Raw genomic sequence first — 12631 nt, forward strand, 5'->3', positions numbered from 1 at the left:
TATGACCTAGTAATGTGTGTCACGAGAAATTGAGCGCGTTCACTTAAACCTTTTCTGATAAGCATTCAAACAATGAATCAAAGTCAAAATGATTGTTTTATTTCTTTTTTTAAGCCTTGTAATACGAATTCACTTCAAGCAAGTTTGTTGATGAAGAATGTAAAAAAAAAATTCGTGAACAGTCATTAAATGGAATGTCATGATTTGTGTTACTTCGATCAACAAGGAAATCATCTAAGGATTTTACTTTAAATGAATTGTTTTCAAAAAAGGTAGAAGAGAAAGACAAGAAAGTTGGATTGAAAATGCTCATCAAATTTTTTAGAAATATTAATCGACCTAAACACACTCCTTTAAAGGATCAAATATACTAAGGTATTTGTTGATCATTTAGATTACAATAGAGATCTATATCGTTTTTTTTAAATTACGATTCTCATATTGCTCATCTGTAAAGGATAATATATTATTATTTTCTTAAAAAGAATGATGGCCTCCGAATGTAAAATCCAAGAAATAATTAAATCATTTTCTCGGTTTTATCATTCATTATCTTCTTTCTTTCTTTTTTTTTGAGAATAATAATATATTTTTTCGTATCATACCATTTTTTTAAGAACGATTTTTTTTATTCGTTCTATTTCTCTCTTTTTTTGTGTGTGAGGCAAATATCCTGTAGACATTTACTATTGGCCTCATGTCCCGGCAGGAACTGCAATGACGAAAAATAAAGCCATCTTCGTGTTGGATTAACGTGAAGAACACTTATGGATAACTTATTGAATTACAAGAACATAAAAATAAGCTAGCCTAACCTAAAAGAGCATTAAGGTCCAATCAACTAAGCCCGATCATAAATAGGCTTAAGCCCAATCTTAAACCCTAAAAATGGCGGATTTAGAGGCGCCTAGGTTAAAATTCATGCTGCCGCAGATAAATCCGCGCGCATCTCAAAGAGTCGCACTGGTTTGGCGCGCGCATCTTACAAGGTTGTGAGCAACAATTAGCGCAACTTCCGGTGATGCGCTTACGGAAGATTCAGAATTTTATAAAAATATGAAATCAAATCTTACCATAATATCGTGCGCAAGACAATCTATTGTGCTGCTAATAGCAGCATAAAAAAAATCACTTGCGCTGGTCAATCGCGCGTAACCCAATTAGATGCGCGCGACACCTGCTCTGGAAGAATGCTCAAAACCCTAATCGTATTCCTTCCCTATAAATAGGGGCTTAATACAAGACTCAAACAGACATAAATTAACCTAAAACGCTGGCAAAAATCTTGTGAACTTGTGTGCAACCAAACCCTCTTGTCCTAAACACTCACCCCTCTAAGTCTTTGTTACTACGGCGGAGGTTCCCGTACCAGAAGGAGTCCATAAGTGTTCTAAACGAAGATCTAGCAAAGGGAAGTGGTAAATTCCTGAGCACTTAGACCAATCATTTTTTATTTTTTATTGTTTAAAAGGAATTTAATTAATTAATTAGTGTTGTTTGATCACTTTAAACGGATTTCTAATTAATCAATTTCACATAGTATCTTGCGTTAAAAAAGAAAAGAATTGAATAATTAATTGTTGAGTGATCACTTAAGCCAAGGAGAATCTTGTTTATTTTGTTTTTCTCACGAACTTGAATTAAATAAAGAATAATGACTTTGCAATGTAATTCCTACATGATCAATGTCTGTAAAAAAAATCAACTAACTTAATTTTAGGTAGGTTGCATATATTGTTTGGTAATGAAATTGTGAGAAAGGAAGAGCTAGTAGAGGTCGTAACTAGGGCTAGAATAGCGATTCCTCCCTAAAAGGAACATTATTTTAGTACCCTTGCTCCTGAACTTATTTCTGGTTTATGTACACCAATTTGGGCATGGGTAAACTTATAATTTGTGTTAATTATCTCTTGAACTCTACTTGGGAGGAAGGCATGAACGAGGTTTATGAGTTTTCCTAAAACTCAATGGATACTCCTACTTGTTTTTTTCAAAAAAAAAAGCGTGATCATAGTACCATCTCTAATTCAAGGTCTCCCAAACAATCAGGAATTCAAATCCTAATACACCCTAACAAGTGTAACGTCCTAGGCTTTTAAAGGGCCACGGGCATCTAAGGAGAAAGATCCCCCACGATGGGAACACCATCCTTATAGTGGCGGCTCCACTGGGGACTTAGAGGTTACAAGATTAGTTGGGTAGTTATGGTTCAAGGTTTCCAACACTAGGTTGCTTATGGATTGTAACGAGAATTAACTTGGACAATCTTTATTTAGAAAGGGAGACTCGAACGCATAATATATTCCTTTTTCACAAAAGTAAAAGCCAAACAAGCAATATTACATCATGCATAATCTTAGCACACCTTAACCTTTGGGGATTGGCTCATTAACTAGGGGTTGCCAACACTAGGCTTCTATCCAAAAATCAATGAAAATCATCTCACCTATATCGCCAACAAAATGTTGGGAGGGCTATGTCATGAGTCAACACGTTGAGTGATTGTTTTGTGCGTCGTTCCTTAAGATGTGGTACATTTGGACACCAAAGCTTATAACCTTAGACTGGCATTGCATGAACCTAGGCTTATTGTATGCTGATATGATTACATGACTATGTGTGACGTGTTAAGACAACTTTTTTCTTTTCTTTTTAGTTTGGTCTAGGTTCCCAATTACAAAGTTATCTCGACATAATTTTGAGTCATATTCGAAGGGTAAAATAAAAAAATCGAAAAAAAAAGTTAAAAATACAAAACAAAAAAAAAACTGCTCGAAAAGAAAAAAAAGGGTTGCACGAGTTATCCGTGCCATTTATGGCACCTTTAGGCTATGTTTTCTTTATATTTATATGCTCCTTTGTAGTCGTTTATGTCGTTTTTTTAGAGAATAATGCTCGATTCACGTTTTTTGTGTTAGTTTAGAGAAATGCATGCTTTTAATGGCTTTCTAATCATTTTATTCATTTCTCGGCTATTTCTCTTGCTTCTCCGTTTCTTTGTCTTGTTTTGTAGGTACGTCGCGGGCTATATGAATGGGAATTGAAAATAGCACCCACTAGGATCAATATGCACTTTTCGGAATTGAATTTGAGTTTGAAACAAAGGAAAACGAAGGATTGCAAAGTATCAAATAGGACCTTTGTGCATTGTTTTAGGCATATCTCAAGTACTACCAATTGGATTAGGGTGATTCAAGTTTGGATGGAAACTAGACTTAAAGAGCTTTCCAATGATAGGTCGCACGCCTTCATACAATTCATAGATCGGAAGTTACAGCCTTCTGACGTTGGCCCTGGAAAACTGCCGCGGGCGCGGGCTACAGTACCCGCTGGCGCGGGGTTGCTGCAGCTCCAAAACTGCCGTATTTGGGCCGTAAGCACCCGCGGTTGTCCCGAGGGCTCCCCGAGGGCGCGAGCCTTGGCCCCGCGGGCGCGACTATCGGGGTGTCCGTTCCCCTCCGCGGGCGCGGGTTTCTGGGTCTTTTACGATTTTAAGCTTCTTTTCTCCTTTTGTTTATATTGTTTTTGGTTTCCTTTATTCTTCATTCATGTAATTCTTTAGTTTTGGAATAGTTTTCTCTCTCTTAGGTTGAGAGCTTCTCTCTCTAGATTAGGCTAGATTAGGAGTAGTTTTAGAGAGAGAAAGTGAGGAATTTCAATGGTGATTGAGAGATTGAAGATGCAAATGTGACAATTGTGATGGAGATCTTCTTAATTATCAATGAGCATTTCTAAACTCTATCTCATTCAATTTCTTTGTTTAATTTGATTTTTGTTTGGTTTAATTTTGATGTTTGATGCTTGATTAGTGTAATTGTTCTTGATATTTTGTTGATTCTTGATTTCCATAGTTGTTAGTTGATAGATGATGATTCTTGAATAGTTGTTTGGCTAGGAATTGGGTGAAACTTGTATGATCGATTAATTGTGATTAATTTGAGAATTGTGTTGATTGATTGTTGAGATTAAAGTGATTAGTGAAGGTTTGCAAGTGTGCAATTCAATTTGGCCTTGAGAATTATGCTAGATTGCATTGTAATTGCTAATGACATGAACAATTGATTTAGGAATTGTAATTATCAATTGGTTTTGATTGTGATTCTCTTAGTTTGTTATTCACAGTGAACCCTAGCTTAACAATTAGGAGATAGCTCTTTGACTCCTATTGATTGCTCTTATCATTTAGTCCTCACAACCTTTGATTGGCATGCTCTTCCCAAGTTGTTGCAATTGACGTGATTACTTGTTGATCCCCGTTCCTAGTGTTTTATTTCCTTGGTTACTTGTTTTATTAGTTGTTAGTATTCTCTCTTACCTTCGTCTTCGACCTAGCTTAGGCGCCTAATTGAAAGTTCTTGAACATTACCGTTCCTTTGGGTTCGACCCTTGACTTGCCTCTATACTCGTATTTAGGTTTGTTAAGTGTTTATAAATTTAGTTTGACCGAGGGAAGATTAGATAACGACCTAGTTTTTCCCTCATCAAAATGGCGCCGTTGCCGGGGATCGGTGTCTATGTTTCAGTGATTTTGATTGCTTGAGTCTAGGTCTTTGTTTTTACTTTTCTTTTATTTGATTTTTGTTTGCTTTGTAAAAAAAAATGGCATGTCTATCATTTCCTCAATATAGCAATGAGCCTTTTTGTGAATATTTCATTAGACTTGAGGGATTTTTGGGCTATAATTGTTGTAATTTGGGAGGCTTGTGAGATTTGTTATTTTGATTTGAATGAGAAAACTAGGTATGAAGTTGAATGTATGCATAATGGTGAATTTAGATCATTGTCAATTGATGATGCTTGGGATTTTTATTTTTGGTTTGCTAGGGATGTTTATGATAGGGGTAATCATGAGTCTAATATTGATATGCAATGTCTTGATTCTTCTAATATTAGCATGAATTCCCATGATCCCTTAAGTGAACCTAGAACACATTATTTCAACTTTATTTCTCCTTTTGTTCATGATAATGAAGTGCAAGCTCAAGTTGATGCTAATGGTGTGTTTCAATATTCTTCATTATTTACCATGCCTTCTTGTGATGTGCTTCATTCCCTTAATGATGAATCTCATGTTATAAATTGTGCCCCCACTCCCCAATGTGATGTATATTCTCATGATCTTAATGTTGATTTTTCTAATATTGGTTGTACTTCTTCTTCTCTTGTTGAGCCTCAACCTTCTACATCTTTTGAATCTCTTGTTGATACATTTGAGTCTCAAATTAGGCGCATTGAGCTTGATAATGAGTTTGGGCCTAGTAAGGAGATGATTCTTAATTCTATGAGAGGTCAATTAGAGATAATGAAAAAGAATGAGGAGCGTCTTGAGGAGGGAAAGAGAAGAAAAGATGAGTTAGAAAGCCAATTGTCATCCTTGATGCTTGTTTGTGAAAAATCTCAATTTGATGTGTGTGTTGAGGATGATGATGATGATCATTTTGAACAACCAAGAGTGTGTGAGGATCCTATTGTTGAGCATAGGAGTGAAGGAAAGGGAGTTGAGAGTGATGATGATTATGATGATTTTGTGAATCTAAACTCCTCTTCCTTGGTTGATTATGATGAGTCTCAAGTGTATGAATGTGACTCTTCTATCCATGAGTGTTTGGACTTGTTTGAGGTTATGTCCAATGTTTTTATTGAGAGTCAAATGAAAACCCATAGCCTTCTAAGTGAGTTCATTGATGATGCTTCATGGGAGAGAGATGATTTTGAGTTATATTTGCATCCATTCATGCACGGTTTTGAGGACTTAGGTTTTGAGTTTGTGGAAGGAAAGGTTGTTTATTGTGGTGCAAAGAAGGATAAGGTAGATTCCTTTGGAGTTTTTGAGCTTGAGGGAGATGTCGTTTGTGAGAGAACTTCATTTGAGGACTCTATGATTGATTTTCATGCCCTCATTGGCGATGTGAGACCTTTTGTTGAAGGAGTCGCGAACCCTTTGCCTATTTCTCATACCCCTTTTTCTCAAAGGTTTGACCACATCCCCAATTGCCCTATTTTTCTCCCTTCCTTTGTTGATAAGCCTATTGGGACTCCCTTGTCTATGATGATCTTAATTTCCCTCATTCGTCTATTGTTGAGGAAAAGGGTGATGTTGCCACCCAAAAATATTATAGTGAGGAGGATTTGCCTTTTTCTTTTTCTTTCCATTCTTTTATTCCCCCTTCTTTTTCTTCTTCTTCTTATTTTCTTGTTTTTCCTTTTGATCCTTTTTCTTCTTTCTTTTGGCATCTCCCTTCTCACTTGCTTGCAATGATCTTGTTGCACGTTTTTCTTCCGTCATTTTCCTACCTTCTATCATATGAAATGTGTAGTAGTGCATTTGACAAGCTCTTGCGATTGTTGCAATATTATTTTACTAGAGCGGTCAAGCTTTGACCTTAAGCAAGCCTTTCTCAGGAAGTAACCTGTGTTTTAGAATAGATTTTCTTTTGTTTTTAGAATAGATTTTCTCTCATGGAAATTTTTGTGTGCCTTTTGCTAGGTACATGAGTTGATATACTTCAGTGCTTCGATTTGGATCAAGAATCAAGGAAGTTCGACTCCTATTTTTGCAAGCATATGGAAACAAGGTTTAATTCTTGAGAAATTAGCTTTGAAAGGTTAAATTGGGTCATTTGCGAGTATTTACACCCACCTAATATCCGGTAATATCCTTCCTTGCTCTTTCTCTAGTGGATGATGACTTGTTGGACATATGTTAGTTTATTGGATTGGTCTCCTTGTTTTCCCCTCCCATGGATTATATGATTTATGTTTGAGTGTAATGTCTCATTCAAGCTTGGGGGAGGGTATTCTATCATGTTTGGTGGGATTTTGATTCATGTATGATATGCACCTTTGTATATGATTTTCCATGTTCTTATATTTTGAAAAACTCCAAAAAGATTTTTGTTTCTATCAAGGCAAAATTGCATTGTGTTTTGTTTTGTTATTGCTTTAGACATAATAACATTTGGACTTGTATACTTGAATGCTTTTCTTCCTAAATGGTATTTTGGTGTGCACGGTTTGTGATACGTTTGGTTGAATCTAGGATAAAGCATGCTAAGGTAGTTGTCTAGAACTAGGGGGATCATGAAACCGGATTCTACTTGTTTGTGGCATGTTGGTAGTTGCTCCCTATCTTCGATTTGACAACCTTAGTGAGTTTTTGCTACAACCATGTGAGATTCATACTTTTTCAAGATTTCAACATTTTCTTGCATGAGTGGCGTGGATCCTTGACTTTCGCAAACCTAATATTGAATCTTAACATATGATTCCTAGGACCGAGACCGAACCACCTAGGGAGGACAAAGGCATCTTTTCGGGGTGGTACTTTTTCTTTTCTAGGATAGTTTTCATTTTCTTCGGTTTTTGGGTTTACATTTGCCTACTTGCTAACCTTTTGAGCCTATTTCCCTTATTTTCAAGCCACATCTCTAGATCTTGAGCCTTTTGTTTCATTTTCGTTTCCATTCTTGGTTTTTGTGAAACAATTTTTCATTATTGTTGGAGTTTGTGGTGGAGGAGTTTGAATATTTGGTTCTCTTGAAAGCAAGTTTGTGTTGTGTATATCTTGCGAATAATGACAAGTGAATAAATGAAAAAGCCTTCCAAAGTAAAAAAAGGCGAGGACAAAGCAAGTGCAAAGTTGAAAAAGCCGTCCAAAGTTAAAAAAGGCGAGGACAAAGCACTAATAAAGAATTATGAAAAAAAAAACAAAAAAGTGAAAAATGCAAAAATATTTTTATGCGAGTATTCTTCCTTTTTGAGCATTGAGGACAATGCTCCATTTAAGCTTAGGGGGAAGCGTTCTCACGCTTTTTGTGTATATGTTTGTGATCTTAGCTTTGAATAAGCTTGGGGGTGTTGGTATTTTTGTTTGGTGATTACTTGGTTATGGTGTAAAGAAATGCGCAATCTTTGCTTCACAATTTAGGTTAACCACCAAATTTTAAGTTTAGCCTACCCTAACCCTTTTTGCCTTACGTTACAACCTTTGGGAAGATCTTTTGACCTAGGGGTTGAGTCATTCATCGGTGGAGGGAATCATGGGTTATAGCCTAAGGAAAGGGGATGCGAAGTCAAGATGTCGAGTAAGCCAAAAGTTTGACATTTTTCCGGTTCCTTCGTGGAATCTATGAGACGCTCACTAAGTTGAGATATGAGATTAGTAGGGGGAACGCGGTAAGACCGTTTGGGATGAAAGTGGAGTGTGATAACTAGTTCCTATGCTTAGTATATTTATGTTTCAATCAACCTTAGGTATTTTGGAGTGTGCACTCCCTTACTTATTTAGAAAGATTTGCATTCATTTGTGCTTGTACATTTTAAAAAGTCCTTTCATGAACATGTTTTTGCTCTTCTTTTCTTTTGATTTCCTTCTTTTTGCTTTTCCTTGTTTGTATTATTATGAGAGTTATGGGTAAACTCTTAGGATACCCTTACGACAGCACCACTCGTCCTCTAGGGCGATCTAGGGGTTTAAATGGCTTGTATTTAGTTGCTAAAATTGACCGTGATTCCTACAAAAGTAAGTTAGTGTATATTCCCATCTTCTCTAGTTTTCTCAATTCTTTCTTTTCTTGAATAATGTCGTCATTTTTCCCTTAGGTTGGATTTTGTTTTGCTCAAAGACGAGCAAAAGTTTAGCTTGGGGGAATTTGATCCGTGCCATTAATGGCACCTTTAGGATATGTTTTCATTATATTTCTATGCTCCTTTGTAGTCATTTATGTCGTGTTTTTAGAGAATAATTCTCGATTCGCGTGTTTTTGTGTTAATTTAGAGAAATGCATGCTTTTAATAGCTTTCTAATCATTTTATTCATTTCTCGGCTATTTCTCTTGCTTCTCCGTTTCTTTTTCTTGTTTTGTAGGTACGTCGCGGGCTATATGCATGGGAATTTAAAATAACACCCACTAGGATCAATATGCACTTTTCGGAATTGAATTTGAGTTTGAAACTAAGGAAAACGAAGGATTGCAAAGTATCAAATAGGACCTTGGTGCATTGTTTTATTCATATATCACGTTCTACAGATTGGATTAGGGTAATTCAAGTTGTGTTGGAAACTAGACTTGAAGAGCTTTCCAGTGATAGGTCGCACGCCTTCATACAATTCTTAGATCAGAAGTTACAGCCTTCTGAAGTTGGCCCTGGAAAACTGCCGCGGGCGCGGGGTTGCTGCAGCTCCAAAATTGCCATATTTGATAGTAAGCACCCGCGGTTGTCCCGAGGGCTCCCCGAGGGCGCGGGCGTTGGCCCCGCGGGCGCAGGCTAGGGCCACGAGCGCGGGCTAGGGCCGCGGGCGCGACCATCGTGGTGTCAGTTCCCCTTCCGCAAGCGCGGCCGATTTCTCCGCGGGCGCGGGTTTCTGGGTCTTTTACGATTTTAAGCTTCTTTTCTCCTTTTGTTTATATTGTTTTTGGTTTCCTTTATTCTTCATTCATGTAATTCTTTAGTTTTGGAATAGTTTTCTCTCTCTTAGGTTGAGAGCTTCTCTCTCTAGATTAGGCTAGATTAGGAGTAGTTTTAGAGAGAGAAAGTGAGGAATTTCAATGGTGATTGAGAGATTGAAGATGCAAATGTGACAATTGTGATGGAGATCTTCTTAATTATCAATGAGCATTTCTAAACTCTATCTCATTCAATTTCTTTGTTTAATTTGATGTTTGTTTGGTTTAATTTTGATGTTTGATGCTTGATTAGTGTAATTGTTCTTGATATTTTGTTGATTCTTGATTTCCATAGTTGTTAGTTGATAGATGATGATTCTTGAATAGTTGTTTGGCTAGGAATTGGGTGAAACTTGTATGATTGATTAATTGTGATTAATTTTGGAATTGTGTTGATTGATTGTTGAGATTAAAGTGATTAGTGAAGGTTTGCATGTGTGTAATTCAATTTGGCCTTGAGAATTATGCTAGATTGCATTGTCATTGTTAATGACATGAACAATTGATTTAGGAATTGCAATTATCAATTGGTTTTTATTGTGATGCTCTTAGTTTGTTATTCATAGTGAACCCTATCTTAACAATTAGGAGATAGCTCTTTGATTCCTATTGATTGCTCTTATCATTGAGTCCTCACAACCTTTGATTGTCATGCTCTTCCCAAGTTGTTGCAATTGACATGATTACTTGTTGATCCCCGTTCCTAGTGTTTTATTTCCTTGGTTACTTGTTTTGTTAGTTGTTAGTATTCTCTCTTACCTTCGTCTTCGACCTAGCTTAGGCGCCTAATTGAAAGTGCTTGAACATTACCGTTCCTTTGGGTTCGACCCTTGACTTGCCTCTATACTCGTATTTAGGTTTGTTAAGTGTTTATAAATTTAGTTTGACCGAGGGAAGATTAGATAACGACCTAGTTTTTCCCCTCGTCAAAATGGCGAGCGTTCTCACGCTTTCTGTGTGTATGTTTGTGATCATAGCTTTGAATAAGCTTGGGGGTGTTGATATTTTTGTTTGGTGATTACTTGGTTATGGTGTAAAGAAATGCGCAATCTTTGCTTCACAATTTAGGTTAACCACCAAATTTTAAGTTTAGCCTACCCTAACCCTTTAGGTTAACCACATTCATTTGTGCTTGTACATTTTAAAAAGTCCTTTCGTGAACATGTGTTTGCTCTTCTTTTCTTTTGATTTCCTTCCTTTTGCTTTTCCTTGTTTGTATTATTATGAGAGTTATGGGTAAACTCTTAGGATACCCTTACGAGAGCATCACTCGTCCTCTAGGGCGATCTAGGGGTTTAAATGGCTTGTCTTTAGTTGCTAAAATTGACCGTGATTCCTACGAAAGTGAGTTAGTGTGTATTCCCATCTTCTCTAGTTTTCTCGTTTCTTTCTTTGCTTGAATAATGTCGTCATTTTTCCCCTGGGTTGGATTTTGTTTTGCTCGAGGATGAGCAAAAGTTTAGCTTGGGGGAATTTGATCCGTGCCATTAATGGCACCTTTAGGCTATGTTTTCTGTATATTTCTATGCTCCTTTGTAGTCTTTTATGTCGTGTTTTTAGAGAATAATGCTCGATTCGCGTGTTTTTGTGTTAGTTTAGAGAAATGCATGCTTTTAATGGCTTTCTAATATTTTTATTCATTTCTCGACTATTTCTCTTGCTTCTTTGTTTCTTTGTCTTGTTTTGTAGGTAAGTCGCGGGCTATATGCATGGGAATTGAAAATAGCACCCACTAGGATCAATATGCACTTTTCGGAATTGAATTTGAGTTTGAAACAAAGGAAAACGAAGGATTGCAAAGTATCAAATAGGACCTTTGTGCATTGTTTTAGTCATATCTCAAGTTCTACAAATTGGAGTAGGGTGATTCAAGTTGGGTTGGAAACTAGACTTGATGAGATTTCCCATGATAGGTCGCACGCCTTCATACGATTCTTAGATCAGAAGTTACAGCCTTCTGAAGTTGGCCCTGGAAAACTGTCGCGGGCGCGGGGTTGCTGCAGCTCCAAAACGGCCGTATTTGGGCAGTAAGCACCCGCGGTTGTCCCAAGGGCTCTCCGAGGGCGCGGGCCTTGGCCTCGCGGGCGCGACCATCGTGGTGTCCGTTCCCCTACGCGGGCGCGGCCGATTTCTTCGCGGGCGCAGGTTTCTAGGTCTTTTACGATTTTAAGCTTCTTTTCTCCTTTTGTTTATATAGTTTTTGGTTTCCTTTATTCTTCATTCATGTAATTCTTTAGTTTTAGAATAGTTTTCTCTCTCTTAGGTTGAGATCTTCTTTCTCTAGATTAGGCTAGATTAGGATTACTTTTAGAGAGAGAAAGTGAGGAATTTCAATGGTGATTAAGAGATTGAAGATGCAAATGTGACAATTGTGTTGGAGATCTTCTTAATTATCAATGAGCATTTCTAAACTCTATCTCATTTAATTGCTTTGTTTAATTTGATGTTTGTTTGGTTAAATTTTGATGTTTGATGCTTGATTAGTGTAATTGTTCTTGATATTTTGTTGATTCTTGATTTCCATAGTTGTTAGTTGATAGATGATGATTCTTCAATAGTTATTTGGCTAGGAATTGGGTGAAACTTGTATGATGGATTAATTGTGATTAATTTGGGAATTGTGTTGATTGATTGTTGAGATTAAAGTGATTAGTGAAGGTTTGAATGTGTGTAATTCAATTTAGCCTTGAGAATTATGCTAGATTGCATTGTAATTGCTAATGACATGAACAATTGATTTAGGAATTGCAATTATCAATTGGTTTTGATTGTGATTCTCTTAGTTTGTTATTCATAGTGAACCCTAGCTTAACAATTAGGAGATAGCTCTTTGATTCCTATTGATTACTCTTATCATTTAGTCCTCACAACCTTTGATTGGCTTGCTCTTCCCAAGTTGTTGCAATTGACATGATTACTTGTTGATCCCCGTTCCTAGTGTTTTATTTCCTTGGTTACTTGTTTTGTTAGTTGTTAGTATTCTCTCTTACCTTCGTCTTCGACCTAGGTTAGGCGCCTAATTGAAAGTGCTTGAACATTACCGTTCCTTTGGGTTCGACCCTTGACTTGCCTCTATACTCGTATTTAGGTTTGTTAAGTGTTTATAAATTTAGTTTGACCGAGGGAAGATTAGATAACGACCTAGTTTTTCCCCTCGTCAACGAGTAGGTGGCTTGCGCAAGTCA

This window comes from Chenopodium quinoa, unplaced genomic scaffold (assembly GCF_001683475.1).
Source record: "Chenopodium quinoa cultivar QQ74 unplaced genomic scaffold, ASM168347v1, whole genome shotgun sequence".
Taxonomy (NCBI): Eukaryota; Viridiplantae; Streptophyta; class Magnoliopsida; order Caryophyllales; family Amaranthaceae; genus Chenopodium; species Chenopodium quinoa.